The following is a 27,347-nucleotide window of genomic DNA, read 5'->3' as shown; positions in this document are numbered from 1 at the left end:
AGCCAGGCCACCACTGGGGAAGGTCTCTTACCCCGTGGGGGAAGCTTCCTTCTCACTAGCTGGCCTCCTGCATGGCAGAGGGGTGCAAGGGGGACAGAGAGAGAAAAAGGCCCACTGGCTGGTCTCCTTCCAAGCAAGGCCCAGATGGAGGGGCCTCCCAGATGGAATAAAAGGAAGTACGACAGAAGAAAGCATGCATTCCTCTTTTTCTCAACAAAGACTCAAGAGGTGCAGAGGGAACGTTAAATTATGCTGCAATTTTGCTCCACTGGAGATAAACTCTCCCTTCAAAGGAATTACCCATCTCACTCCATCATGGTACCTCGGGGTCTATCAGTATTCACATTTATTAAGCAACGACATAAAGAATGCATTGTATAAACGGCCTGTTTCATCACCCCATTCCCCAAGCTATTTTTTTTTCTTGCTAAGTCATGAGAAGTCCAGCAAGTTAAAAAATCAAAACAAAAACTAACAAGCACGCACACACATGCATATTCCCTCCAAGATGGAAAAAAAAAATCCTTCGTGGAAGTTACTATGAGGCAGGCGGCTCCAGAAAGGAAAAACACAATCTCTGACTAATATGAAGGAGACTCCAAATTGCTCTTGGCAACAATCTCTCAACCCCAGATTTCCCTCCCTCTATTCATCTCCGCAGTTCCCAGCCACAGGAAAATAAACTGAACAGCTCTCTCCCTGGCCCAACCTGTAGGGCTGCACGGCTGAGCCAGGCCTGAGCACACAAAGATCCCCATGCAATGATACACCTGTGTCATTGCTGTAAACATGGGCCAGCTGGGCAGCTGCTCATGCTCCCATCAGACTGATAATCTCAATATCGGGAGAAAAGTGCCTTGATTCTGGCACCACAACATCAACATGAAATGCAGTACTATCTTGTGATCTCAAACCAAGAGTTTTGTTCTTCTTTTTTAAGGAAGAAGGAAAACTCTCCTGTCCCCTTCCCTCTGCCCCCCACTCCCTGAAGGAGTTAACGTCAGTTCTGGAGAAGGAAGGCCCCAGAGCATCACTCAGATGGGTTGAGCTTCAAGGCAAAATTTATCAGTGCACCTTCCTCACTAAAGTGATAGTTAATTTTAGAGGTAGTTATCTTATACCTATTACACCACTCAAGATGGAAGGAGAGTTAACAGGCCAAATGTCCCGGAATATTTATGGCTGTTCTGTCTCAAAGATCCCTCCGACACCACTTCATTAGGACAGATATGTCAGGTCAGCTGAAACGGAGATGGACAGGAGCACTGGGAAATGGCATTGTAAATGGAGGTAGAAGTGAATGAAGAATAGTCTTTTCAGCTGAGCCCTGAAACACGCCAGCAGGCCAGTGTGAGCTGCTCTGAGAACTGGATGGCCAAGAGACCTGGGTTCTAGAATTAGCTTTGCTACCAAATCTTGTGGACATGGACAAGCTTCCCCTACGCTAAGATGAGAGGCTTGGAGCTGCAGCTCTAGGCCTGCCAGTGTGGCGAGTCATCATGGCCACTGAGGAATGTGGCTGATGCATTAGAAGGGTGACCCTCAGGGGGAGTCTAAGTCCAGCTGGCACTGCTCCAGAGAAGAGACTGTCCTCTTGGAGGCTGCATGGGCACTCTTGTCACTCCAGCTGGGATGCGCCCAAACTAAAGGCCCATCTTGGAACCCCCACTCATAAACCAATCATCTGAACAGCAGGGGTTTAAACAGCTTCATAGGCACTGTGTGTACTTCCCAGTGTGCCCTGACTATAGCATGGGGACAGTTCATCATTCCAACTGCCCACCCCTCCTCTTCACCCTCCTGCTGCTTCTCCTTCATGGAAATGCTTTCGTAACACCTTCCTACATACTGTCTCATTTCATTTACTCAATCAGTACCCATTGAAGGATGTACTATTACTATTACAATTCCCATTCACTGAGGTCAGTCTTCTTAGTGATGTATGCCCGACATTTAGCATGGTGCCCAGAAGCACACATTAAACAATACAATCACTATCAAATAAATGATTGATTGATTGATTGAAGGGAAAGAAACAAGGCTCAAAAAGGTTAATATTCTGTGTAACACTTACATACTATTTTTGTGTTGTGCTATAATTATACCAGGGTGATTCTAGTCTCCTCAACTAAAGTGTAAGATTCTAAAAGATGTGTGGTATAATGGGTAGCTTTGATTTCCAGCTCTGTCACTAACTAGCTGAGCAGCTTACTTAACTTACCCTTTGGGTATCAGCTTCCTCATCTGCAAAGTGGGTCTAATGATTCCTTTCTAACATGTTATGTGAATTAGAAGAGATAATGTATGCCAAGCCCAGGGTCTGGCACAGGGTAGGTGGCCCCTGAATGTCCCATCCCTTTCCTTCCTGCCTGTCTCCTCTCTGGTTTATCTCCCAGCACTAACCCAGCAGGTTAAGCCTTGAGTTCTGCGACCCAAGCTGGTGGCCTCTGGGCCTGTGTGGTACTGGTGTCCCGTGGTTCTCTGTAAGGAGCACTGAACTTACCTGGCCCCCTGGACCTCAGTACCTCATCTACAAACTGATAAACTGGGGATGGTGAGGACATTGGTGTCTGTCCTTGTGTGGTCCTTAGTGTGGTAGTTTGGGAGAGCCTGGGAAACAGTACCAAACACCATACCCTGAGAGATGGAGCACAGGCTGGCTGACCCCAGTCTTTTCAGGGGGTGGGGGGAGAGTACGTTTCTCTCCCCTTTAAGCCCAGGTTGGGCCTTAAGGGGAAAGGGTGGCACCCGGTTACTTTCCTTTCTAGAAGACCTAGACAAAGGAGGTTCCTGAACACCTTTAATCTCCCAGGACTTAACTGGGTGAAGGATTGGAATTGAAACTTGAACCTGGCAGGGCCTTTGCCCTTCTTTCACCCTCTTCTTCCACAAAATCTTGTTTTGAATCTAGAGAAAACTGCTTGGTTATTTCAACCACCTCCTTTAAATTTTCACAAGTCTGCGTTGAGAGGGATCGGAAGGGGCATGCCACCAGTGGGCCAATGAATCTTGGGAGTGGGGCTGCCTGCTGTGCAGAGCCCAGTACCAGGGGTTAAAGGAGAGGGCAGCTGGCCCCTGCCCATCCACCTGCAGCCAGGACCAAAGAAGCCAGAGGTTGAGACAATGGAACCAGGACAATCCCTGGAATCCTCACTGCGGCACCACTGCCCCTGGGCCCTGCGCTGGGGTGCGAGGAGGTTCGAGCTCTTTCCCGAGTCCTTCCCAAGCTGGCCGCGGGGCCGCTGAGCCCAACTGCAGGGAAGCAGGCTCTCTGGACCGCGACTCGGGTATGATTGCCTTGGGAGTCAGTCCCTGCCACCCCATTCCCACTTCTACCCCCACGCCGCCTCAAGAGCCCCAGACCCTCGCTTGCCTGGAGTTGTTATTCCACATCCAGTCTGAAGCGAAGGGAAGACTTCCCAACCCACTCAGCTCAGCCGACGATTCAAACCCCAGACCAACATGGGACTCCCCGTCTAGCTGGAAGAGAGATTTCTGCCAATCCCCAGCTTTAATTTCTGCCCTTCTCGGGACCTCGACTTGTGCCAGGAGTTGCCTCGGCTTCTGTCCTCCCACTACCAAGTTTTGAATCTGACACTAGGGAGGACCACGCGTGGGGGGGGGTATACTAAAAACATATATCCAGCATTACCTTCCGGAGTGCCCCTCGCACTGTCCCACCCCCAGAAGCCTGCCCGAGAGGACCACGGGCAACGAGAAAGGGAAGAGAGTTGCTTCGCGCAGAGTTCCACATTCTTTCTCGCGTTTCTCTAGGGCGTACGTGGCCGCAAGCTCTCTCATCCGCTCTGGGGTCCAGCCCTGGGTTCCCCAGCACGCTTGGCTCCAGCTCTGGCGAGGGTTTGAAATTTCTTGCAGACGCCGTCCGGCGAGCGCCAGTGGTTGCCGTCACCCCGGGCCAGAGGGCCCCGCTTGGGTAGGGAGAATGCCCGCAGAGCCGGAGGTGGGGGCGCAGCCGCCCGGCGCTCGCGCGAGCTCTCCACTACGCCCGCAAGGGCTTCCTCCCCACCCTCTCTCCCCTGCCTGGCCGCTTGGTTCCCCGAAGCCCCGAACACACCCCGGTCCCGCCGCCGCCGCCGCCGCCGCCGCCGCCGCCGCAAACCGACCTGGCCGCCCCGCGGACGCCGCGCTCGTGGCCGGGTCGTGTCCTGAGCGCCGCCAGGGTCCCGGGCTGGGAATCCACGCGGCAGCGCTGCTCAGGGGAGCCTGCCGCAGCCGGCGGGAGGTTGTCATTGATTCGTGCTGGGCGAGTTAAGCCATTCCAGGAGTGGTTTTGAGGAAGCACTCCGACCCCTCCCTCCACCCATAAGTATTTGGCAGGCAGCCCCTTCCGTCCACCTGTACTGTTGAGCGCGGGACAAGGACCAATTTCAACAGTCGCGCTTTTTGCCTCACTTTATAACAGGCAAATCAAGCTCCTTCGTAAAGGTAAAGCTGAAATGAAAGCAGGGATGGTGGAGACACCCCCCCCCACCATGCCCTCTTTCTCCGGGGTTCTCCTTTTATTTTTCTCTACTCCTTCATAAAATGCCTTATCATTTATCTGAGGCAGCTTTTTATTATTATTGTTTTATTCAATTCTGCATGTCTTTTATTTTTAGAGGCACCTTTATTTCCATTTACCTGAAACCTGAGCCCAATAAAATTACTAGAATTATGTTTTCTCCTTACAGGGTCATGAGTGTAACTTAACCAAATCAAGCCTTGCATAGAAAGCATTCAAGTGGTAAATAAAAACAAGGGAGGCACAGGAGGGAAGCACAGAACTCCCGGGGGGTTGCCCAGCTGGGCTTGGCCCCAGGTGGAGTCATGAGGCCTGAGGTGGGGGCCCCTCTGACACTCCTCTCCCAACAAACACACAGATCACACGGGCTCTCATTTGCTTTGTCTTGGTGCTGAGACTGACTCAGAAATGCCAACCGGAGATCCAACAGTTCACTTTTGGGGTGGGCCCACCGCCAACCACAGAGAGGTGTGGCTGGAGCACCCTCTCCCAAGCAGTTCCTTAACGCCCCAACACCCTTTTTGAAAACTTCCAGACAGGCAGCTCTCCTTCCCCTGAAACTGACCTTCCCCTGGGGGAAACCACCATTAACTCCTTGGTACTCAATCTGGCTGTTCTCAGAAATGGGGGTGGAGCCAGGGGGAGCTCTGCCCTGGTGACCAGCTGGCCCTCTGGGGCCTCAGCCGCACTTCCAGGGGCAGCCCATGAGCCTTAAAGCACCCCAAAGCCAACGGTAAATCCCAAAAGTCCATGGAGGCCAAGGACTGGGCTCTGATTTGCAGAACCCCAGGACATTGTTCAGACTAAACTATCTCCTCCAACAGTTGCCCCCCGCCTGAAATCCCAGTGTTAGTGATTCATTCCTTTGTGGGGCACGCCCTGCACAGAGCCTGCGCCAAGCAGGCAGAATTGCTTCAGTAAGGCGGGCAGGGTCTCTCTCTGTGATTCTGAAACTGGGCATACCCATGGGCCTGGTGTGGGGCGTCTCCACAAGGGGCCAGAATGAATTTGTCACACTCTCCTTGCTATGAGGGAAGGACCATGAATGGCATTGTGAGGGGACAGAGAGGCCTGGAGTCAGGGAGGGCAGGAAGGAGTGCTAAATTGAGGAATCCTCGAGCCACTGAAGGTCAGAAGGGGAGGTGCTTGAACAGGTGGACAGTTTCCAAGATTGGGTGACTTCATACCTTTTTATCAAAACCCACGTACTCCCAGAACACCCACGCCAAAGAATGAAAAGTCAAACCCCTTTGTCTACAAAGTCACTAATTAAATAGCTAATCAAGCATAATCCCACACTCCAATCCCAGACCAGGTAGGTGAAGGTGCCAACACAGGACCTGGGTGGAATCAGTATTAATTGGAAGTGTTTGTTGTGCACCTAGGGATTTGCCTCAGTGGCCTGTGTGACGGTGGGTGGGGCAGGTACAGTGGGTGCCACCCCAGAGCCTCCTGTTTTATGAGGAGATAAAGATCAGGTGGCTGGTCAATGTGGGGCAGGGTCCATTAAGGAGCAGGGCACTCAGTCTACAGAGCAGCCAAGGAGCCCAGAGCAGTCATGAAGACAGGACTCTAGGAGGTGGGGCTCGCAGACCTAGAAGTCTGTGCTGCAGTGAGCAGGAGGGCATGTCAGGTGGTGGGAGGAAAGGCTGGGGGAGGGGGCAGCTGGCCTGGTTTAGAGGGTTCTCCCAGAGGATAAAGCATCAGGCTGGGGTCTACAGGGTGGAACCAGTTTATGAATAGAGCTTCCAGCTGAAAGGAGAGAGTGCAGAGCAAGGCCTGCTAAAAAGGGAGGGAGGACTGGAGCACCTCTTTCAAACCCAGTTGGAGCTGGATGTGGGCAGAGGGGATGGTGGAAGAGGAAGGCTGCAGGGAGGGGTGGGGAGAGTTGCAGTGCCCAGCCCAGCCTGCCCCCAGGCGGCCCCTCCTGGTGGGGCTCCAGCCCCTGGACCTGAAGGAGTGTCTGAGTAGGCCAGTGGGTGGTGCCAAGGCTGATGATATTGCAGCCAAGAGCCTGGGGAGAGCTGGCCACTGTCCAGCCCACTGGCTGGGTCCTGCTGTGGACAGTGAATGTTGTTCCTCCCTCCCCCTTAATCACTGTGTGTGTGTGCCCTTTTGGGATACACCCTTCAGAATGGCTCGGGGCAAAAAGTGGGGAGCCCTACCCCACCATCCTTCCAGCCTCACCTCCCTATTCTCAGGGTCCCCCCATCCCCCAACCTGGTGCCAGCTGCCTCCTGGGAATAGGACCATAAGGAGAAGCTCTCAAAGCCACCCACGGAAGGGGCTCTGGGCAGGCCAGACTCTGTTATTGTGCATTTCCTTTTGGGATGTGGTCCCTTCCTGGGCCCTCTTTGGCCTACTCCCTCTTACTCACCCTCCTCTACCCGCCCCCTCCTCCCCACCCCACCCCCTTCCAGGGTCAGGTCACTCAGAGCACTGGGAAACAGGCTGGCTCACAAGCGCCTGGCTTTTCACATCTGCCTCCAAACCCACAACTCACTCTTGTTCCAGGGTGGATGAAAGCTCCCACTGCAACCACCAAACCTGGCTCTGAAGCTGAACAGAAGCACAGTGAGCAGATCTGCTACTGTCTTCACCTGAAACCTTGGTGTGCGCCTGGGCATCAGCCATGACACAGGCGCACAGACAGCAACTGTGAGAGCAAACACATCCACCCAGAAGGTCTGTATGCACCTATGTCGAGAGGTGGATGCAGAGATGGTCTGTGCAATCTAGAAATAATAAATACTATTGTTTACTGGAGGTCTGATGTCTACTGGATATCTGATATCTACTGGAGGTCTGATATCTACTGGAGGTCTGCCCCTCACTTACTCCCTGCAACCACCCCATGAGGTTGGTTCTCTTATTTCCTTCTTTTTTTTTTTTTACTGATGACTAAACAGACTCAGAGAGGTCTCATCACTTGTTCAAGGTCACATGGCTTGATAGATCATAAAAGTGGATATAACATCTCGGTCTTTAGGACGTTGGTTCCCAAAGGCTACCCTCGGGATTCAGCTCTGGCTCTTTGTCTAGTTTCTACAATTGGTTCTCTACAAAGCAGTTTACTTTGCTGATGGGTGCCTCAGTTTCTCCACCTGCTAAAGAGGCCTGGTAATGACCCTTGCTGAACTGAGGGGCTATTATTAGCTAGGAGGAGGCTGAGACAGAGGTTGGACTTTGGTAAAGCGCTCCAGCAAGTCTTCCCTAGAGAATGCACACAGGCTGGGCTTGAGTGTTACTCAAGCCGGAAACTCTTGCTGCCTCCCTCTCCTTCCCACCCCACACGCCACCCCAGTCCCTCTGTCCATCTTTAAGACATCCCCAAAATAGATCTCCCATCCGCCCTTTTCCTGCCACTTCCTCCACCACTGCCCTAGACCGAGCCACCACCCCCTTCCACCTTGACTTCAGTAGGGACCTCCTAACTGGTCCCCCTGCTCCCATAGCTGCCCTGCTCCTGCAGCCCAGAGCCACAAGGCTGCCTAAGTCACCCCCTTAAAATGTGCATTTGGTTGTGTCACAGGGCACTTAAATGCAACCTAAACTGTTCATGATGACCTATGAGGCACAGCCAAATCCCTGCTTCTCTCTGCACACTCACCCCTGCCTCCCACCCCCAACCTTTTCCTGCATTTTGTGGGACTTTGCATGTGTGAAGTCATTGACCTGACATGCTCTCGCCCTAAGGTCAGGTCTTGTAGCAATGTCACTTCCTCAGAGAGGCCTTGCTTGACCAGCACAGGTAAATTAGGGACCTTCCTCCCCCATTATCTATTGCAGATCCTCATGCAACTTGCATACTTCTATCTAACTACATGCCGACCTCAAATTATCTGTGACTGTCCCTAGGGCCCACTAGAATGAAGGCTGCTTGTGGGTATGAACCTAGTATGTCTTTTTCACTGAGTGTACCCGGTATACAGTGGGCCCTGGCAAACATGTGCAGGACAAAGAGAATTCCAGATCTGGGAGATAAGGAGAACGGATCTACTCCTGGCTCTAACACTGGTCTGCTGTGTATCCTTGGGGGTGTCCTATGCCCTCTCAGATCCTCAGCTTTATCCTCTGTAAATGGGGACATGGATGAGATGGCCAAGAGTCCTGCTCAGCAGACAGGTCGGCCTTCGTTCTCTGAGAACACGCAGGTGCCACTAAACAAACAGGAAGAGGATCCTGGCCCTTATGCTCTGGAGATGGCTCTGAGAAGCTTTGCTTCTGGGGTCCGCCCTGCTGACTCTTTAGGAAAATCCGCTTGTGAGGACTGAGGCACTGTCAGGGTGGTAACCCGCCCCACGGCACCTGCCGCTACAGCAGCGAGGAAACTGAGGCTTGTCCAGAGAAAGCAGTTCCCACCTCGGGCAGAACCAGCACAGGAGCTGGTCAGGGCTGATCTCATCTGGGGATTTTCATCACAATAGCCAGGGCCCCCAATGCCCCAGGCCTGAGGACCTGGCCTTTGATGACATCAGCTTCTGTTCATGTGGTACCGTAGTGGCATTCGAGCCCTGTTGTCCTAGCTGAGCTGCATGACAACCTGGGATAGGACCGAGAAGGAATTTTTATTCCCATTGTGCAGATGAGAAAACTGAGGCCCAGATTAAAAAGTGAGTGAGTGGCAGAATGGAGACCTTTGAAGTTAAGGAGGAAAAACTCTAGTGAGATTCTTTCAAAAATGCATACATATGGATATATAATTTTAAGAGAATATTAATACCTGAAATGCATTGGAAAAATATGTCCATGAAATTCTTCCATGTTGGAGGACATTTGTGAGACAGCAGGGAGAGGGTCAACCAATCTCCCCACACTAGGCAGGCTAACAGTTGCAGCGTCACAGCAGTTTAGGGTGGTTGGTCTCCGTCTGTCTGTTTGTCTGTCTCTCCCTCTCTGTCTCTCTCTCTCTGTCTCTCTCTCTCACTGTAGTGAACAGTCCACACTGCATTAAACACAATTTTCATCTTACTGTGCACTTCTTAGGTGCTCAGCAAATGTTTAATTACATTTTGTGAAAAAAATGAGAGAAAACTCAGCCAGCTGGAGTCAGAGGAAGAGGTGGCCATTCAGGGACACACCGGCCTCTTCCTTCATGGCCCTGTAGCTTCCAAACCCTCGCTATTCTGAAGTCTTCTGTGTACTGTTGTCACAGGGGACTTTACTGTCATCACAAGGCTTGACCACTTTGATCCACAGATCAGATTTCACTGAAATGTATTAAAATGCAGATTTGAAATAATAACCCGTTGCTGTTTAGCATGGGCAGCAGAACAGCTACAAATTGAGTAAGCAAGGCGTCAACAGTTCTTTAGATGGTGGCCAAGCTTATTTAAATCTGTCAGTGGCCAGTGCTCCACACATTACTGGCACTGTATTTTAGCGGGGCAGACCCAGGCATCCGGAACCCACCAGCAGTTTGCCAAATGTCTTGACCAAACTCCTCCACTTCTTCAAGAGGTGATACAGAGAAGCCAGTTCCTTAGACATCTGGCCTCTGGCTACCAGTCCTGTGGGAGCTGGAGAGTAAGGGCGAGACCCAGAGGGGAGGCCCTGATATGGGAGTCGCCTCCCCCTTCTCTGGTGCGCAGGGAGACCAGCCGGAGCTTGTCCTGACCTCAGAGGGAGGTGCTGGCTAAGCAGAGGGTGTATGATTGTTCCCTGTGGGGGAAGTGAGGGGAAGTACCCTGCCTGGCTGGGGAGTGGGGAAGGGCTCTGGGTCGGGCTGGCTGCACAACAGACAGGGTGAGGGCGCAGGGTCCCAGCCCTCTGCTCACAGCCGGAGGGCTCAGGGGCTGCCAAGGCCTCACCCTCCTCTCAGATTATGTTGGGTGGCACAGTCAGGCACCCACAGTGGGGGCAGGGAGGATGCCAAGAGCTTCAGCAAGGCCTGGCTGGGGCTCTGGCTGGGGCTGAGCCTGTCACCACCAGAGCAGGCTGGGAGCCTGGGGGGTGGGGGATGGCTTGGCCAGGACACGGCCAAGGGCAGAGGCAATGGCTGGGAAAGGGGTCACTACCAACCAAGGGAGACAGTTCTAGCCTATCTTCCTTCTTCCCTCTGGCCTCCCCTTCCCTTCACAGGTATGTAGATTGCCTTTCTTTCCCCCATCCCCCCCGACTCCTCTACCCTTAGCTATAAAGTGGTAAACACAGCGACATTTCTGGGCCCTCTTGGCAATGACCTGCCAGTAGGGGAAACACAATCAACAGATACCCATCTACCATGAAGCCAGATGGATGAGGCTAGGTCACTGCTCCATTCCCATAGAGAGTGAGGACATGGGGTTGGGGGCAGGGAGGTGACTTGCCCAAGGTCACACTGCCGTGAGCCACTGTCTACCCAATTGCGTGTCCAGTGCTCCCAGAGCTGTCCCTCTTCCTTAGCATAGTCACCTAGACTGACCTGCAAAGTAAGAGGAGAATTTAACTCCGTGCTTCCAAAGAAACTTATTTTTAAGGGGACATTTATGCATAGCACACAAACAAACAAATAAACAAACAAAAAACCCCACAACGACTAAGAACCTCAACCTAGGCAAACAACTAATTCACCTAATAGTAAGTGACACTTGCAGGACAGGACCCTGTGGGTCTAAGCAACCTGGGGAGCTGAGGTCTAGGCTACACTAGCTGCAAATTCTGGCCTTGATCCAAGTCCCCTCTGGTAAATATTGTGAAAGTTGTCCTGTCCCTCCTGAGTCCCTGCAAATGGGTGATGGCCCTACTACCCATTCAGGTTATTGGGATCTTCCGGACATAGCAAATACTTCCTGAATGCCCAGGTGTCCCCTCGCTGGTGTTTGATGTCTCCCTGGTGACAGTGATGGGGAAGGTGAGGACAGGGCTGTGTGTGTGCGTGCAGGGGTGGCAGATGGGCTCAGGGGCTGATTGCTGGCTGGGGAAAGGGCGTGTTGCAGCCCTGTCTCTGTTGAATAAAGCAGGAAACAGGGTCCCAACACCCTCCAGAAAAGTTTCTGCTCTAACCAGCTTCAGTGTGTTCCACAGGGGTTGGCCTCAGCCCTCCTGCTGGTCATTGTGCCATTGCAGGGGGGTGGGGTGGGAGTGGGGCTACTGAGTATGGCAAGGCCAATCCACAGCCTTTCCCTGGGCCAGATAAACCAGTCAGACTGGAGAGTCAGCACAATGACCTTCACCACATTGTGTGAGGGTGGCAGGGTCCTTCTCATTGAAATTGGTGTTTTCCATGAGTTCAAAGCTATGCTTGTAGGGTGGATGGGGGAACAAGACAGAATTGAATGACCATAATGGAGAATAAAACAAGGGACTTGACCTCCTACAGAAACCACATCAAAGAAAAGACTCACTGTTAACCCCCAAGGACAGGGAAATAATCATAATTAACATAGCCACAGAGTTATGCTAAGAGTTTCACATGCATTATTTCTTTTAATCCTCAACAATCCTGCAAGTCAGTGCATTATTATCCCCCTTTTACAGAGTGGAAGCTCAGAGCCAGGACTTGAACTCAGGTCATACTGACCACCTCTAAAAGTCAGTTTAATCCTAGGGAATTGCATAAGGTAGCTCAGAATATTTGTGGACTTCAAATAAAGTAGGAGAAATCAGAGTGAGACAGAAGGTAAGACCTGTTCATCATAACAGCAGTAATACAGGTAGATCAGGCCCTGGTTGGAGGTTTGGGGCATCTCAAAGCAGAGGCTAAAGATCCATCTGTCCCATATAGTAAGCAGGCTCACCTCACTGTGAGTTCCAGGACCAATGTAATTTAGAAGTCCTTGACAAAGACTTGATGTGTCCCTGATGAAGAGAAGAGGTGTAACAGCCTGGATTGTGTCCTGTATGGGCATGTGTGGTGCAGTGATTGAAGCGCAGTGGTGTTTCTCAAAATACAGGTTTCTAATCCTCTGCTAGCATCTCTTGGAAAGATGGCTACCATGCAGGTTCCTGGGCCCCACCTCTGGCCCACTCAGTCAGAACCTGAACCCCAAATCTCCATGGGCACAGACTTCCTAGGGGAGGCATGCTGATTTTGCAGAAGCAGTAATGATTGCTGATTGGTTGGTCTGGCCTTGCTGGTTAGGGGTCCCTGGTTGAGAACCTGTGCTGAGAAGAGCCACTATCACTGACCTAGGTCCTTCAGATATATGATGGGCAGGGGGTGGGGGTTGGGAGGAGGGGAGCAGAAGGAGTTTTTCCAGCTGCTGGATTGCACCTTAAGCATATTCTCTGCATCAGCCATTTTTAATAGCTGCCCAGAATGCCCCCGAGTGGACACACCATTACACACATAAGCACTCAGTACTCGTGGACACTTGGGGCTTTTCTACATTATGGATAATGTTGGGGTGAACATCCTTATTCATACTTCCCTTCCATTTTGGATTATTGCCTTTGATTAGGTTCTCAGAAGGGAGATGAAAGGGTAATGTACCTTTTCATGGCTCTTAACATTTAGTGCTAAATTTCATTTTCCAAAAAGGCTGTACATTTGGGCTGATACCTGCAATGCTCAAGAGGGTCAATTTTACTACAGCACTGCCAGCATTTCCACCCTCATTTTAAAGATAAGGAAATTGAGGCTGGACTGATGATTGACCTGTGACCTATCCAAATTTACACATTTAGTCAGTGCCAGAGCTGGGACACGAACCCGGGGATTTCTGATTCACCAGCCAAGGTTTCTGCTGCTGCTGGCTTCCTCAATCTCCAACCAGGCAGCAGGGAAAAATTAAGCCTGGTGCATCATTGTCTCCCTGTCCCGTTCTCTCTACCAGCTCTGACTTCACCCATGCCAGGAACTCACATTTCATTGTTTTTCTGCCTCTAAAACCTGGCCTCTCCCCTTTCTGCTCAAGCTCCATGTTCTCTATGAACCCTCTTCTGATTACTCAGAGGAGGTTATTACATACTTGAACTGTGGGTTAGACGTAGATAAGTGGGTGGGGAAGCAGTGGGACAAAGGCAAGGTGACAGCCAAAGGGAGAGGCCAAGGCCAGCCAGACTGGGCAGAGCAGTGGGTGCCCCACGGGGGAAGATGAAGTGGAAGGCATGTCAGACTGGGGAGTTCCGATATAAGGACCCTGGAATGCATGCCTAACTGGCCATCAGCTGCTACTGGGACATGGGTTGTTTCCATAGGAAAGCTGGGCTCAGGCTTTAGTGGGGTCGTTAATGGGGTGTCTTGGTGGGCCTCAGAGGACTCTTAAATGCCCAGCTAAATCATGTGTAAAGTTGTATGAGTATGATCCTTTTTCTAGAGAGACAGCCTGTGTGTTCATCAGATTTTCAAAAAAGTTTCTGACACCACCCCCACCCCCAGGAATTCAAAAAAATAAAGTTCAGCTAAAAGATAAAAGTCAACTAGAAATATACATTTTTTTACCATGTAAGCTATATATGCATAGGCAAGGACGGGAAATAATCACAGGTGGTCCTTCTCAGATGGACGATGGATAGATATAGGTAAGATCTACAGCTAGCAAGCAGATAAAGCATCATTATCTGCACCACCTAAGTTTCCTTCTTTTCCACTGTGTTACAAAGCGCCGACAGAGCTGGGAGGAGATGGTAAAGCCAGTGCTGAGGTGTTCAGAGTCGCTGCCCTCCGAAGACGATCAGAGGCAAAGATAAAGCCTTCGTGGAGTGACGAAGTCAGTCAGTGGGAAGACGGGGTTTGGTTTCACAACTTTTCCAGTGCCATTTCTTGCATCACGCTTGGAAATAATCAGAGGGAGCCCTTCTCAGGCACTGGGTGTCAGGCACTGTGCTAAGTGCTTTACAAGTATTAGCTGGTCTACTTCTCAGCTGCCCTGGTGCTCTGGGCAGTACTTACTATACCTCCCTATCTATAGGAGAGGAAATGGAGCCCCAGGGATAGGACGTCACTGAAGCCAGTGTGACTTTACCTATAAGTGGAACAGTAGGTATTGGGAGCCAAATGGCCTGGATCCTGGAGCCCAGGCTAGACAGAGCCTTTGAGAGCAGTCATGTCGTGTGAGTAACCAACCTCATCTAGGTCTTCCACAAAAGGCCTGGACCTGAAAAATCTTAACCCGACTAAATTGTTCTTTTTTGCTTTAAAGGGATAGTTTAGTGAATAGACTTGAAGTTACCCAGTCTTATTATCTACATTTGTAAAAAAAAAAAAAAAAAAAAAAGTAATGGTAGTAATAGCTATAGTAATACCTCCCATTTATTGAGCATCTAATATATGTCAGACAATATACAAAAGGTTTGGCAGACGTTTTAAAGATTTCATCCTTACAAGCCTCCAAGTATCAATATGTCCTTCTTACAGGTGGGATACTGAGGTCCAAGGGGGTTTAGATAACCTACCTGAGGTCAGCTAATGAGTGGAAGGGGGCTGGACTGCACCCATACTCTTTCTGCTTTTCTGCCTCTTGCCAGACAATGCAGGGCACAGAGGGGCAAGGCCTGAACTCCTTGTTGGGGCCGCCTAATATCTGGGGCATGGAAAAGGCCCAGGGAGCTCACTGTCATGGTCAGCCGGAAAGAAAGGAAGGAAGGAGGTAAAAAGAGAAAAAAAGATGGAAGGAAGGGCAGGGCTGGAGAGGGGAAGAAAGAAAGGAAGGAAGGAAGGGAGCAAGGGAAGAAGAAGGGAAGAAAGGAAGGAGGGAGGGAGGAAACACGGATGTAGCATGGACTCGTCGGCAGCCGTCCGTCTCGAGAGACGATGGCGTAGCTTCCTGAGAGTCTATCTGCACCGCCGAGAATGGCTGTACAGTCCGATTCGGGAGTGACAATCCCTGCCGCACAGATCAGGAAATACAAGAAGTTGATGAATGATCCAAATCTAGAGCTTCAACTTCATAAGCTGTCAAAAACGGAGCACTGGCCACTGGCCACCTGAGTCACTCACTCCAGGATACCATCAGGGGTATGACCCATGTCTTTTTTGGAATTTGACTGTAGAAGTTGAGGCCAAAGCCTCATATGTTCTTGTGAGGTTCTGGGGAAGCTGGGCATGAGCCTTTGATTAAAATCGATGGCCCTTTAACTCTTCTAGGGTTTTGACCTTGATTTTGGAAGCCCTGGAGCTTGGAAGGCATGCAACGCAGGAGGCAGGAGGGTAGTCAGCCCCTAAGATGGGGCTAGGAAGGTGGGGGTGGACAGGGTCACAGCTGTGGCTCAGGGTCATGGCTGGGAAACCCTGAAGGGGAGGACTGTGCAAGTCTTGTCAAGCCCAGAGGCCAAAGCCAGACCAGAGTCTGAGAGGCCCTTGGGACAGAGAAGGCAGCCAGCATTTCAAGTAAGCAAGCAGGGGTCAGGTCTGGGCATGTCAGTTCCCAGACGTGTGGCCTTGTCACCTGGGCTCCTAACCAGCAGGCAGGACCAGGGGTCAGGAGTCTATCCGCACAGCCAGGAGGTCAGTCGAGGCAGGAGGAAATGGTCTGCGGGAGACGCCAGTTCTGGGAGGGGTGAGAGGAGGCCCTCACGCATGACCCAGTGAGCCAGCCTCAGGGCCACCCAGTCAGGGAGTCACTCTCCGTGGGACCAGGCAGGCAGTGCTCGCACTCTGAGTCTCACGTCTGTTCTCTGGGGCAGGATGGGGACTGAGCTTGTCCAGGGAGAGCAGGACCCCCAGGAGACTGTGGCTAGTGACTGTCCCAGAAGTCGGGGCAACCGCACAGCTGCCCTTCTTCCAAGGTGTCTCCTAAATCCACCCTGTTGGGTTCTTAGAGGCTTCCCTCTCCTGCTTCTACAGTCCTCTTGGGTCTTGTATTTCCTTCCATTTTAGAAAATAACATGTTTGTATTTCTTGATCTTGAAAGTAATACACACACATTGAAAAAAACGTTATGTGTTTATGATTCTATTATAAAGGCAACTCTTTTATCCTGTTTTCCTCACTGGCCATTTTATGGTGAGCATTTTTCCGTGATGAACTGGCCCCGTCCCCCAGCCCTGCACTTCTTGCCACCTCATTTCAAGTCTTACCTGCCAGGGCCTTCGGCTGGCATCCGTTTGCTCAGATTAAGCAAGATAACCCTCTGAGCCACATTGTCACTTCTGAATGCTTAAATCCTGGTCTCTTTATGTGAATTGCTTAAACAATCGAAAGAAGTTTGCATAGCAGACCGACAGGGAAGCCCTCCCCAGATGTTTTCCAGGGCTGCCTCTTAGGGCCACCAGACTTAGGGGGATAGCGGCTGGTGCAAAACTGCATTTTCATTAGCAGCCCTCTGCCCTGTATTCTCAATTGTTCCATATGGTCTCATGCAGGTGTGAAATCAGAAAAAACCAAATATGTTAGAATTGTGCACAGAACAAGAGCAAATAGGACTTCAAGTGACACGATCCCAGGGAATAAGTGTTAGAGCATATGTTCTGTGACTTTTTTCGCTGGTTCAAAATTGTCTTCTTTTCCTCTCAGGTTCTTATCTATGTCCCAAATAGAGGAAGTAGGCAAATAAATGAGGCTTCCTTGTACCTCTAATATCCTCTTACTATGTTATATGGACTTTATTTCTTTAAAATTTAAATGACTTCCTTCATTTTGGTGGGGCAAGAGGGCTGCTCCCACGTGCCAGGTTTTGCTCCCCTGCCCAGGCTGAGACCCACCAGTTTGGTGCAGACAGGGCTGTACCAGAAAAACCTGAAGTTTCCATCTTCCTGTGTCTCACACGCAGCTATGACTCGAACAGGCTTGGAAACGGAAGCATACCCAGACTGTCAGAGCTGCCAGGCTCCCCAGAGCCCCTGCAGATCTACACCCTCACTTTGCCCCCAAGGAAACAGGGTGTGTCCAAGGTTACAAGAGAAGCTACTGGCCAGATGCAAATATCTCCTCCCCAGGAGACCTTATGAAATGATTAACAGCAACATCCTGTGTAGGGATGTGTGCATTTATAACCTGTCCTATTCCAGAAGGATTTGAACTACGTTATGAATGTGCCTACAATGCCAGATAAATATACATAAAGAATAAGAAAGAAAAATAAGGCAAGGGAAGAGTGAGAGAGAAGAGGGAGCCAGGCTAAAGGTCAGCACCCAAAGCAGACACCGGCAAGAGCTATGTGCTCGTCCACGTGGCTAGAGATTTGGTATCAAGACGCCCAGCAGCCACGGGTAGGGGAACTACACTAGCCCCCCAGGCTCTGTGGTCTTTTTCTCTAGGACTTGTTATTTCTCTCTCCAGGCATCAGTTTGCCAGTCTGTCAAATGGGCAAATCTTGCCCTGTAGGATCTTTGTGAGGATCTAGTTAAATCTGGTGTGTTAAAAGAAAAGCACTAAAAATGTACAGGACACAAAAGGCTTATCATTTTATCATCTTGCTGTCTCCTTGTAATGAATTAAACAATTCTCATTTTCCATCAGCTGATGTGCCCACCAGGTTTAAGTTGATCCAAGTTAATCCTATAGGTGTTCTTAAGAACACCACGCACTGTCCAAACACTGGATGAGAAGAGTGCTGCACACTTTCTGGGCTCCAGTCACACCCATTGCCACCATCACAACACTGTTTTCCTTTCCTTGCTTCGATAGGGAAAATTAAGGTACTTAGGAGCAGCAGGGAATACAAAACTCTAAGGTCAAGTTTACTATGAAATAGTAAACTTTAATAGTCAAGTTTCCCTAGAAAATGTCTGTTCTCTGCCGTGGGAATGATGCTGGATAGTGGAGAGGGGACAGCAGGGTTGGGGAACGGGAGAGGGGGCCCCTTCAGGGTTCTCTCCAGCTGCAGTTTGGCAGGCACTACACTTACCTGTCACTCGGAGGGCTTCTGTGTTGGGGGTGGAATAATGTATCTTCCGAAAACAAGCTGGGAGTTTCAGAACAGTTAACCAGTGGTTGGAAATGGGCATGCTATGATTGCAAAGATAGGGGGAGGGAGACACCAAATCTGGGTGAGCAGAGCTTTGGGGCCTCAGTTGGCTTCCCCTATGTGGCTTTTGTTGTACTCACCAAGAAGAGCTTTTCAACAAACAAGGTCACTAATAGCAAGAAAATCATAAATATAAATCATAATAATAGAAACATCATTTAAATAACATCTAGACAATATGTTTCATTTTGGATTGAACGTGGAAAAGTCACTATGGGCAAAGGGGATCCAGCATTTTCCTTGGGAAATCACGTCCCACAAGGCCATTGCTGCCAGAACCTGCTGATGTGTTGGGGGGTGGGCACCTGATGAGTAATCAGGGAGATGAATCAACCTCAGCTGGGACATGGTTGGATAGGACCATCTCTCCTGTATGTAGAGCCCATCACATTTCTCAGTCGTTACTATATGAGGGGTTAATGTGGGGTTAATATTATCCCTATTTTAGAGATGAGGAAGCTGAGATTGTGTTGGTTAAATTATTTGTCCAAATGGCAAGAATCTGGTCATCCCAGCAGAAAGGCAGTCTGGAGTCGTGGATCTGCCCTCACTCGCTGTGTGACCCCAGGCAAATTCTTTAGCCCTCTCTGCTTCAGTTTCCTCATCTGTAAAAGTTATTGGTATACAAATATTACCTAAGCCAATATTTGTAAAGTGCTCAGAACAGTCCCTGACACATATAAAGTGTCTCATAAGCATGTTAAACACATAAACTCCCAGCTCACAGCCCTTCTCTGCAGCCCCCAAACCAAAATTGACCAATGGCAGAATTCCAAGTGTTTGCTCCATCCTGTAGGAGAGATTCTAATCCCACTCAGCGTCAGTCAGAGGTGTCACTGGGGGTGGAGAGAGGGACTAGAGCTATAGGGGAGGTGGGGAGCAGGCGTCTGGCACCCTTCCCTGGTGCCACTTCCTCTCCCTTCAAGAACTTTGCCAAGGAAGAACACACAGGCTGGAGAGAGCAGTGCCAAGCAGGAACAAGATGGTATCTGGGCCGGATGAGCTGACAAATTCAGTATGTCCAGGTTCCCACCAGGAGCAAATACCAGCTTCTGGCTCTGGCCTTCCTCCTCCTCCTCCTCCTCCTCCTCCTCCTCCTCCTCCTTTTCTTTGCTTTGGTGGATCTGTTTCAGTTGCTGCCAAGAACACCCATCAGAAATGATAGATCATTTGTCTTTTGGGAGGGTTGCAAAAGTGTCAGGCAAACAAGCCCTGGCTGGCTTTCTCCTAATGCTGGCCCTGATGGCTACAGGATGACCACAGGACTGTACTGTGTTTCCCCAAAGCCAGGAGCCTGTGCACTTAGGAGCAGGGTCCAAAGTGCAAGGTAGATGCCCTGCTTCTAGCCATGCCCGGCTCTGCAGTGAAGGGGCTGTGTGTCCTTGGGCAGGTACTACCTCCTTCCAGGTCCTCACTTTTCTCATAAGTAGAATGAGAGTATTGAGAGGCGGAGAAGGGGTAATGAACTTGAAAGTCCCTTTTCAACTCTCCCATCTGTGAGTTTGGAGGAAGCATTGTAGAGCCAGAGCTGCAGAATTCCCAATGGGCCTGCCTTCTCCTGGCTCTGAGGCCCTCTTCTGCAAGACTCTTGGTTTTCATTATTGACTTGGCAGTGGGGAGGAGTGTTTGTTCATTCAACAAACATATGGAGTAAGTGTCCCCATGTCCCTTGCCCTGCCCTGGTGGGAAGAGAAGAGGATAGACTCCACAAGCAGAAGATGGCAAGGAGAGGCCAAGGTTAAGAGTGTCAGGCACAGTCTTCTCTACCTCCCCTCCCGGGTATCAGAATCCTTTACGGAGGGAGCAGCAGACAAGGAACCCCGGTAGCCTTGGGCACATCCCTTCCCTCTCCTGGGCCAATGTCCTCATCTGGAAAATGCCCAGACCAGACTTACTGACTTCTCTTGCCCTCGGTTCCTGCATTTTATTGATTGATGTTTATTGTGCACAAACACTGGAGGGCACAGAGACAGATTCAAACCCACTTCTGCCCTCAAGGAGTTCAACCCATGTTCTTACTATTGCTTAACTAATTAATTCACTTATTGAGCACCTACTATATGCCAGGCCCAGTGTTTACCATATAGAAACATCTGGAGTACGGGTAGGGGCCGTGGCCTGTCCTTTTTATTTTCTTCTTCTCCTATCCCCCTTGTCCTAACACAAAAACTAGCTGCTCATGTGGTGTTTAAGGGTATGAACCCTAGAGCCAGACTGGCCTGGTGTAACTCCTGTCAGTCTTCCAATTAGCAGCCTCAGTTTTCCTGTCTGTAAAGTGGGAAGAATAATTCCTACCTCATAGTGTTCTCATGAGAATTCAAAAAAAAAAAAAAAAAATAATGCTTATAGAACACTTAGTACAGGGCCTAGCACACAGGAAATGCCCATGCCCAATAATTATTTGTAAATAAAATGCTTACCAAGGTGAATGGAGCTGACCTGCTTCTGGTCAAAATTTATCATCATGAGAAAGTCTCATGCATGCACCTTTGTTCCTACTCTCAATCATGTGTGCACTGTTAATTTATTCACTGGCCTCTGTGTTCACAGACAGTGTAAAGGTAAACTTTACTAGAGCCAAGCTCAACTGTCCTAAATTCCAAATCAGTAAGATCCACGTTCTTGAGCTTCTACTATAATCGAAAGTATTATTTTAATGATTCATTTCAGCCTATTTCCTCTCCTAATACTTATTAAAACTGATCATAGTAGCCTGACTGACTGGAATTTCTCCCAGTTTTGTTCTTCCAGCCTCAGGTGCCATAGCAGGGCTCATGAACAGCCCAGGTCCAGCAGGCAGGACCTCAGAGCCTTGGGCAGCCCAGAGCCTATAACAGGGGCCTCCAGCCCTGAGGTTCTGGTCTCCTAACACAATGCCTGGCAGGGTCCCAGGATGACAAGAGCAGGAACAGACATGCCTCAGTCTTTTGCAATCTGCTCAGATATTGGCCAAGGGCAATGAATGGAAAAGAGTCCCAGCATTAATCACTCTGACCTGGAGTTGCCAATGTGGCTTAGACCTACCTCCAGACCCACAGTCTCCTTGGGCACAATGACGGGGCCTGAAGTGACCAAAGCTGATGCCAGGCTCGTAATGGTGGTTGCTGTTGGTCAGAGAAATGTTTCACTAGCATGCTCAGTAGGAGGGGCTAGAGTTCCAAGCCTGTGGTGGTGGGGTGGGGTATCTCACTTCTCCCAAATGACATATTTCTCCAGTTTCACCATTGAGGGGTCATTCATCTCCTCAATATTTACTGAGCATTTGCTCTGTGCCGTGCAGGTGCTAAGCTAGGCCCTAACACAGAGCTACCCTAACATTAAAGCACACTGCAAAGGGAGCTAGGAGGTGGGCTAGAGTTCTAGTTCCACCACTAACAAGCTGTGTGACCCTGGGAAGGTCACTCCCCTCTCTGGGTCTCAAAGGCTTCAGTCTATAAAACCCAGGACTGGACTGATGATACCTGTGGTCCAGTTCTGTTAAAGAGCCCTGTTACTTAATCTATTAGATAACAGTCCTGACGTATAGATAGTGGCAATCTTGATGAAAGAGCTCCAAGCTTGTAAAAGATACAGGCTCAGCAACCACAGCTCCCCGTTGCCACAGGGAGGATTTCTGCTTTGCTACCTGGAAATATAAGAACTCTAGCCTTGGGGATGAAGAAGTTTAATTGGCCGCAGGGAGAAAAACAAGAGAGAGGGCACTGGAGCTACGGGGGACTGTGGTAGCCTTCTTGATGTGCTCTGATGGATCCCTGATAGGCCTCCCCTGCTGCCTGTATCCCCTCCCCCCAAGCTGGTGTCCTGCCTTTGGAATTCCACATCTGAGAGCAACTACCCTGTAGGTGAGGGTGGAAATGATTCCGTGGCAGGAATCTCTGTGCACTCAGAAGGGCGAGGTTCTTACTCTGCTAAGGTTGCCTGGGTCTTCCTTCTGTACCAGCGGGGGCCTGACAGCCTGTGGGCATCGGGCCCCAAAGACTGGAGGAGAAGGGGTACCCTGAAAGGCCCCTGCAGGGCATTGTGGGGGAAGGAGGGCCTCTGGAGCCGATTCACTAAGCTCCCTCACTAAGCCCAGAGGGCCTGGCGGAAAGAGGGTGGGCGGGTTTGGGGGAAGAGTAAGGGAAGGCACGCACAGGATTTGAATTCTGCATGAGGGGCGGGAGTGGGAGCGCAGAGAGCCAGAGCTTGGTGCCTCCCTTCAGCCAGCCTAGGCCTCGGAGGAGCCTGGGGTGCGGGGTGGGGGAGGAAGGGAAAGGAAGGCAAGTCAGGAGAGAGGGTGGGGCTGGGATGGGGAGGGGGCACCGTAAAAACCACGGGGCGGATTCACAAAAAAATTCCCGAGGGTGGTGAGGGTGAAGGGTGCTGGGCAGCACCCCAATTTGCTAGGCCCACGCCCCTCTGGTTGCCCGGCCGGTTCAGACTGGTTCGCCCACCTCTCCCTCCCGGCCAGCCCCCCTGGCCTGATTCCTGAGAAAGCAGAATCAGGAACATGATGTAACCACAGCCGCTCCACCCCGGCCACAAGCGCAGCCCCCTTACCCCTGCGCCATCTACCACGTCCTGCCCCCGCGCCCCAGTCCTTGTTCCTGCCGTGCCCCTCCCTCTCCCAGGGGTCCCGCACCCTCTTCCTCGCAGCCCTCGCCCTCCTCTGGGGCACCCTGAGCCCTCCCTTCGCAGGGACCCCACCCCTCTGCCCTCCCCGACCCCCTCTCCGGGCCTCAGCCAGTTTCTCCCGGCCTCTCCTCCGCATTCTCACGCTGCCCCAGCCCGACCTCCACACCGCCCGCCTCCGCTGCCGGCGGTTCAGGCTGGGGAGGCCGGCGCCGGCCCCGGCGGGAACTGCACCGACCCGGGAGAGTGGCTGTGGGGTGGGAAGGGGATCTGAGAGCCACGAGGGGAAAACGCAGAGACCGACCCCCTCCCCCGCCCCCTCAGGCAAGGCTTCGTGCCAGGGCCCAATGTAGGCCAGGTAGGCAGCCAGCCAGGCTGCAGCTATCAGCTGGGTGCAGGGCAATGCCAGCTGCTGCGTCCCTGAAGCGCAAATACCACCCCCACCACCCCCAGCCCTTCTTTCCGGACAGCAGAACCTTCTGCCTGAAACCTAGGAGAGCCCAAGGCAGAGGACCCGATTTACTCTGAGATCCTGTTACAACAAGCAGACTAGGGGCTGGGCCTGTCTGGCAGGGCTAGGCTTAAGCCCAGTTCACTAATTTTCTGGGTGACTTTATGCCTCAGTAGTTGCATTTGTAAAATGGAGGTAATAAAGTACTCACCTTACGGCATGATGTGAATTTTGTTACCTGGCACATAATAGTTGCTTCATTCATGATAATTATTACTATTAATAATTATATTACTCATTATTTGTATTAATTCTATAATGTATAATTACTTATAGTATATAATTAATTATAATTACCTAAATAATAAATAATAATATATTTCCTAAATTATTTATATTGATATATATTAATATACATTAAATATATTATCTCTGGGGGGCTTTTGCTATTTGGCAAGTATAGTACAATCTATCATTAAATATCTGTTAAGCCACTTGGTGTGGTGCAAGTCATGGAGGTGCCATGTGAGTTTGAATCCCAGCCCTGTCACTTGGTAGCTACGTGACCTTGAAAAAGTTATGTCTCCTTTCTGAGTCATAGTCCTGCCTGACAGTAAAATAGTGACAGTAATGCCCACTTTGCAGGGACAGTGCAGGCATCAAATGAGACCAGGTAAGGAGAGGGTCCAGGGAAGTTCTCAGCACATAGTAGGTGCCTCTCAGTGAAGGCAGGAAGAAAGTGAAGAGGATGGGAATGAAGAGGACAGACTCCCTTTCTGACACATGGGAGCTCTGGGAAGATAAGACATGTGAAAAAACAATCACTAACGCAAGGGGAGCAAAGCTCAGTTTCAGATGCCATGTCAGGAGAAGAGCTATGGGAGGGAGCATGCCCTTAGCATCTGTAGGAATGAATAAACTGCTGAGGGGGACTCTCAGGCATTGGTGTGGGCTGTGTCTGAATGGCATCCCCACCCCTCGCCCTCTCCCACCGGGACCGAGGGGGCAGCCTCAGAGCTCGAGAGGGGATGTAGGTGCTCCAAAATGATTGATGTCAACATCCACTTTACTGGGAAGCCCCAAAGTTGGTTTGGCCATCTCTTTCCCATCCTGATAGCAGAAAAAGGAAGAAAAGGACAGTTGGAAAATCTCCACCCTTTATAATGGTTGTGAATGTGGCCAAATATAGTCACTGCCTGTGGCTACGGCTGTAACTCTGGAACTGGGTTCTCTCATCTGTAAAATAACAGGGTTGGGGGGATCCTTTCCAGGCCCCCTGCACTGCAACCCTCCACCCTTTGTGAAAGCAATGATTGTTCTGACCTGTAGGAATGTGGGGGAGAGGCTGCTCCTCCTTGGGGGCACAGGGCTCAGTCCCATCAACCATTCCGTGAACTTACCCAGAGCCCCCTTTAGTGAAGGAGGCGGGGCTCCACCCCCTGGGCAGGACAGGAAGAAGACCAGCTGTCCCATGACATATGACTCTTTGAGCTGGAAGGAGCCTTGCAAGCAGGTGTCCAGCCAAGACGAAGAAACAATAGCCCACTGAGGTCAAAGGACTTGTTCAAGTTCACATGTCTCTTCAGAGGCACAGGGGAGCTGTGTTGCCTCCACTTAATTTAGTTAACAACAAAACCAACAAAAGACCCCAGTAAACTGGGGACTAAGGCTAATCAGAACCTCTCTGAATTCCTTTCATGAAAGCAAAATGAAAATGCATTGGCTACACTACCAGGTAAGAAAGTGCTTCCTGGGAAGTGAGAGAGCCATTCAAATAGCCCACACAGCCTCCATAAACACTGCAGGGGTGACCAGTGGGGCAGAGGGCAGCGCAGCGGGCAGCAGTGGCTCCTGCCAGGCCAGGGGGATTTGCTGTTGTGATCAGCCTGCAGCCTCCCCTAAGAGAGTCCAAGGACACTGGGCTTGAGAACTAATATGCATTTTTATTCTGCAATAATTTTCATACTGAGTTCAAGAGGCACTAGCTCCAAGTACATAAAACCAAATCAAATTAAATTAATTGATTTTATTGAAACCTGCTGCAGCTGTATTCAAGTCCACAGCCAGGGGCATGACCCTTGCGAAATACCAAAGGGGCTTTTGAAATAATTTAATTAATCACACCCTGGGTTATGCCCAAGGGCTTGCTCCTGTGCTCACTGCAGGCACATTCTCACTCACAGCCACAGGCAACACAACCATTCTGGGTTCAACTTTATCCGTGCTCCTTGGGCAAATACACACATGTATACACATACATATGTACATACACATATTCGCCAACTAGAATTTTTCTCTCTTGTTCTCTCTGCCTACCCATGCCCCAATGAAGTGCTCTCCTCCTCCTCTTCCTTTTCTGACCCCTCTAATACTTACAGTCATGCACTTGGATGATGTACTTTCTTATTGGCTAGTCTTTCCTGAGGGACCAGCTTGGATCACTAAGCAAAGGATAATAAACCCCTTGAATGCAGAGAATGGGCCTTGGCCTTCTCTGGATCTCTCAGGAAGCTCGGCAGAGTGCTCTTCACACGGAAGGAGCTTCAGACATTATTAAGCACCTACTGTATACTAGGCACTATTCAAATGACTTTACATGTATTAACTCATTAAGTCCTTATCATGACCCCCTGCCCCCACCCCAAATTGGGATTGTTATTGTCCTTATTTTACAGATGAATAAATAGGCATCCAGCTGGTAAAAGGAGCAGAGCTTTATTGCTTCTCAGTAAATCTTAAACCAAAACAATCCATCAACCCCATTGCTGATCAAGTGATAGCATCAACCTATTTGAAGATATTCCTACCACCAAGTAAGTTTGCAAAGCGCCAGCATCCCCAATGGACACTCATCAATCCTTCATTTCACAGAGGAGGACATTTTTAGACCAGCAACAGGAAGGTTCTTTTTTTTTTTTTTTAATAATTTATTTACTTTTTTGTTTGTTTATTTATTTATTTTTAGAGAGAGGGGAAAGGAGAAAGAGAGGGAGATAAACATCACTGTGTGGTTGCCTCTCACTCACGCCCCCAATTGGGGACCTGATGTGCAACCTAGTCATGTGCCCTGACTGGGAATCGAACCAGCGACACTTGGATCACAGGCCGACGCTCAATCCACTAAGCCACTGAAGCCAGGACAACAGGAAGGTTCTTATGCAAGGTCACACAGCAATTCAGAGCAGAGAGCAGGCACCCCGTCTCCTGTTGGCCTCCAGCTCTGAACAGCACTTCCTAGAGCAAAAGTTACCAATTATTCCAGTTACGTACTGGGGCTAACACTCCACATTAGGCTGTGCTTTAGAGAAAATGAGGAATGTGCAAGGATGGGCATGTCACCCTGTGAAGTTGCCCACTTTCTGTGGCCTTGTGCACGTTCAGGGAGCAAACTAGGGCAGAGTTAGGGGATCTGGCCCTTTAGGAATCACATCCCCAAACTGTAGTCTTATCAGGATATAAATCCTCGCCTTAATCTGCCAGGACTCCTTAGGAGACAAAATCTGCTTTTCAGGCCCTGCCCCCCAGCCCTCTCCCTGCTTATACACCCTGCTACTGCTCTCAGGATTAACCTCAAAATAAAGCTCTGGACCCCAGCCAACATGAATCCCCTCCCTAACTCTAAACTTGAGCTGCTTATAATAATTACAAATGTGATTATCATAAGCACGTAGGCTACACTTCACAGGCTGTATTGCTCTGTGCCATGTACACTTAGGGCATCCCATTGCATCCTCATGACACCCTGTTCTTCAGGTGAGGAAACTTAGGGAAAAGGAAGTGAGGAGCTTGCTCAAGGACACAAAGCTAATACCTCGTGATGCCTGGATTCAAAGCCAGGTCTATGGCATACCTGCCAGGCACATCCACATAATACATTTGCCCCATATTTTTTGACTGGTTACCTCTTTGTCTGAGAATAATTCTTTTATTGTGG

At 50.2% G+C, this 27,347-nt stretch overlaps 1 protein-coding gene across 2 annotated transcripts in view; it reads right to left on the bottom strand.

Moving 5' to 3' along the window:
- The window catches only part of ZBTB7C (zinc finger and BTB domain containing 7C), a 309,327-nt gene that overhangs the window by 89,732 nt on the left and 192,248 nt on the right, over positions 1–27,347 (bottom strand). The window contains exon 1 of one of the 2 annotated variants that reach the window (XM_090285547.1): positions 4,125–4,371. The exons of the other annotated variant lie outside the window; for it this stretch is intronic. The gene's annotated coding sequence lies outside the window, so the exon portion shown is untranslated. Of the gene's footprint in view, positions 1–4,124; positions 4,372–27,347 lie in introns of those variants that run through there. 2 annotated transcript variants of the gene reach the window in all.

Source organism: Furipterus horrens, unplaced genomic scaffold, assembly GCF_987537825.1.
Source record: "Furipterus horrens unplaced genomic scaffold, mFurHor1.1.pri manual_scaffold_8, whole genome shotgun sequence".
Taxonomy (NCBI): domain Eukaryota; kingdom Metazoa; phylum Chordata; class Mammalia; order Chiroptera; family Furipteridae; genus Furipterus; species Furipterus horrens.
The sequence above is the reverse complement of the archived record's forward strand: the minus strand, read 5'-3'. Positions and strand labels throughout refer to the sequence as shown.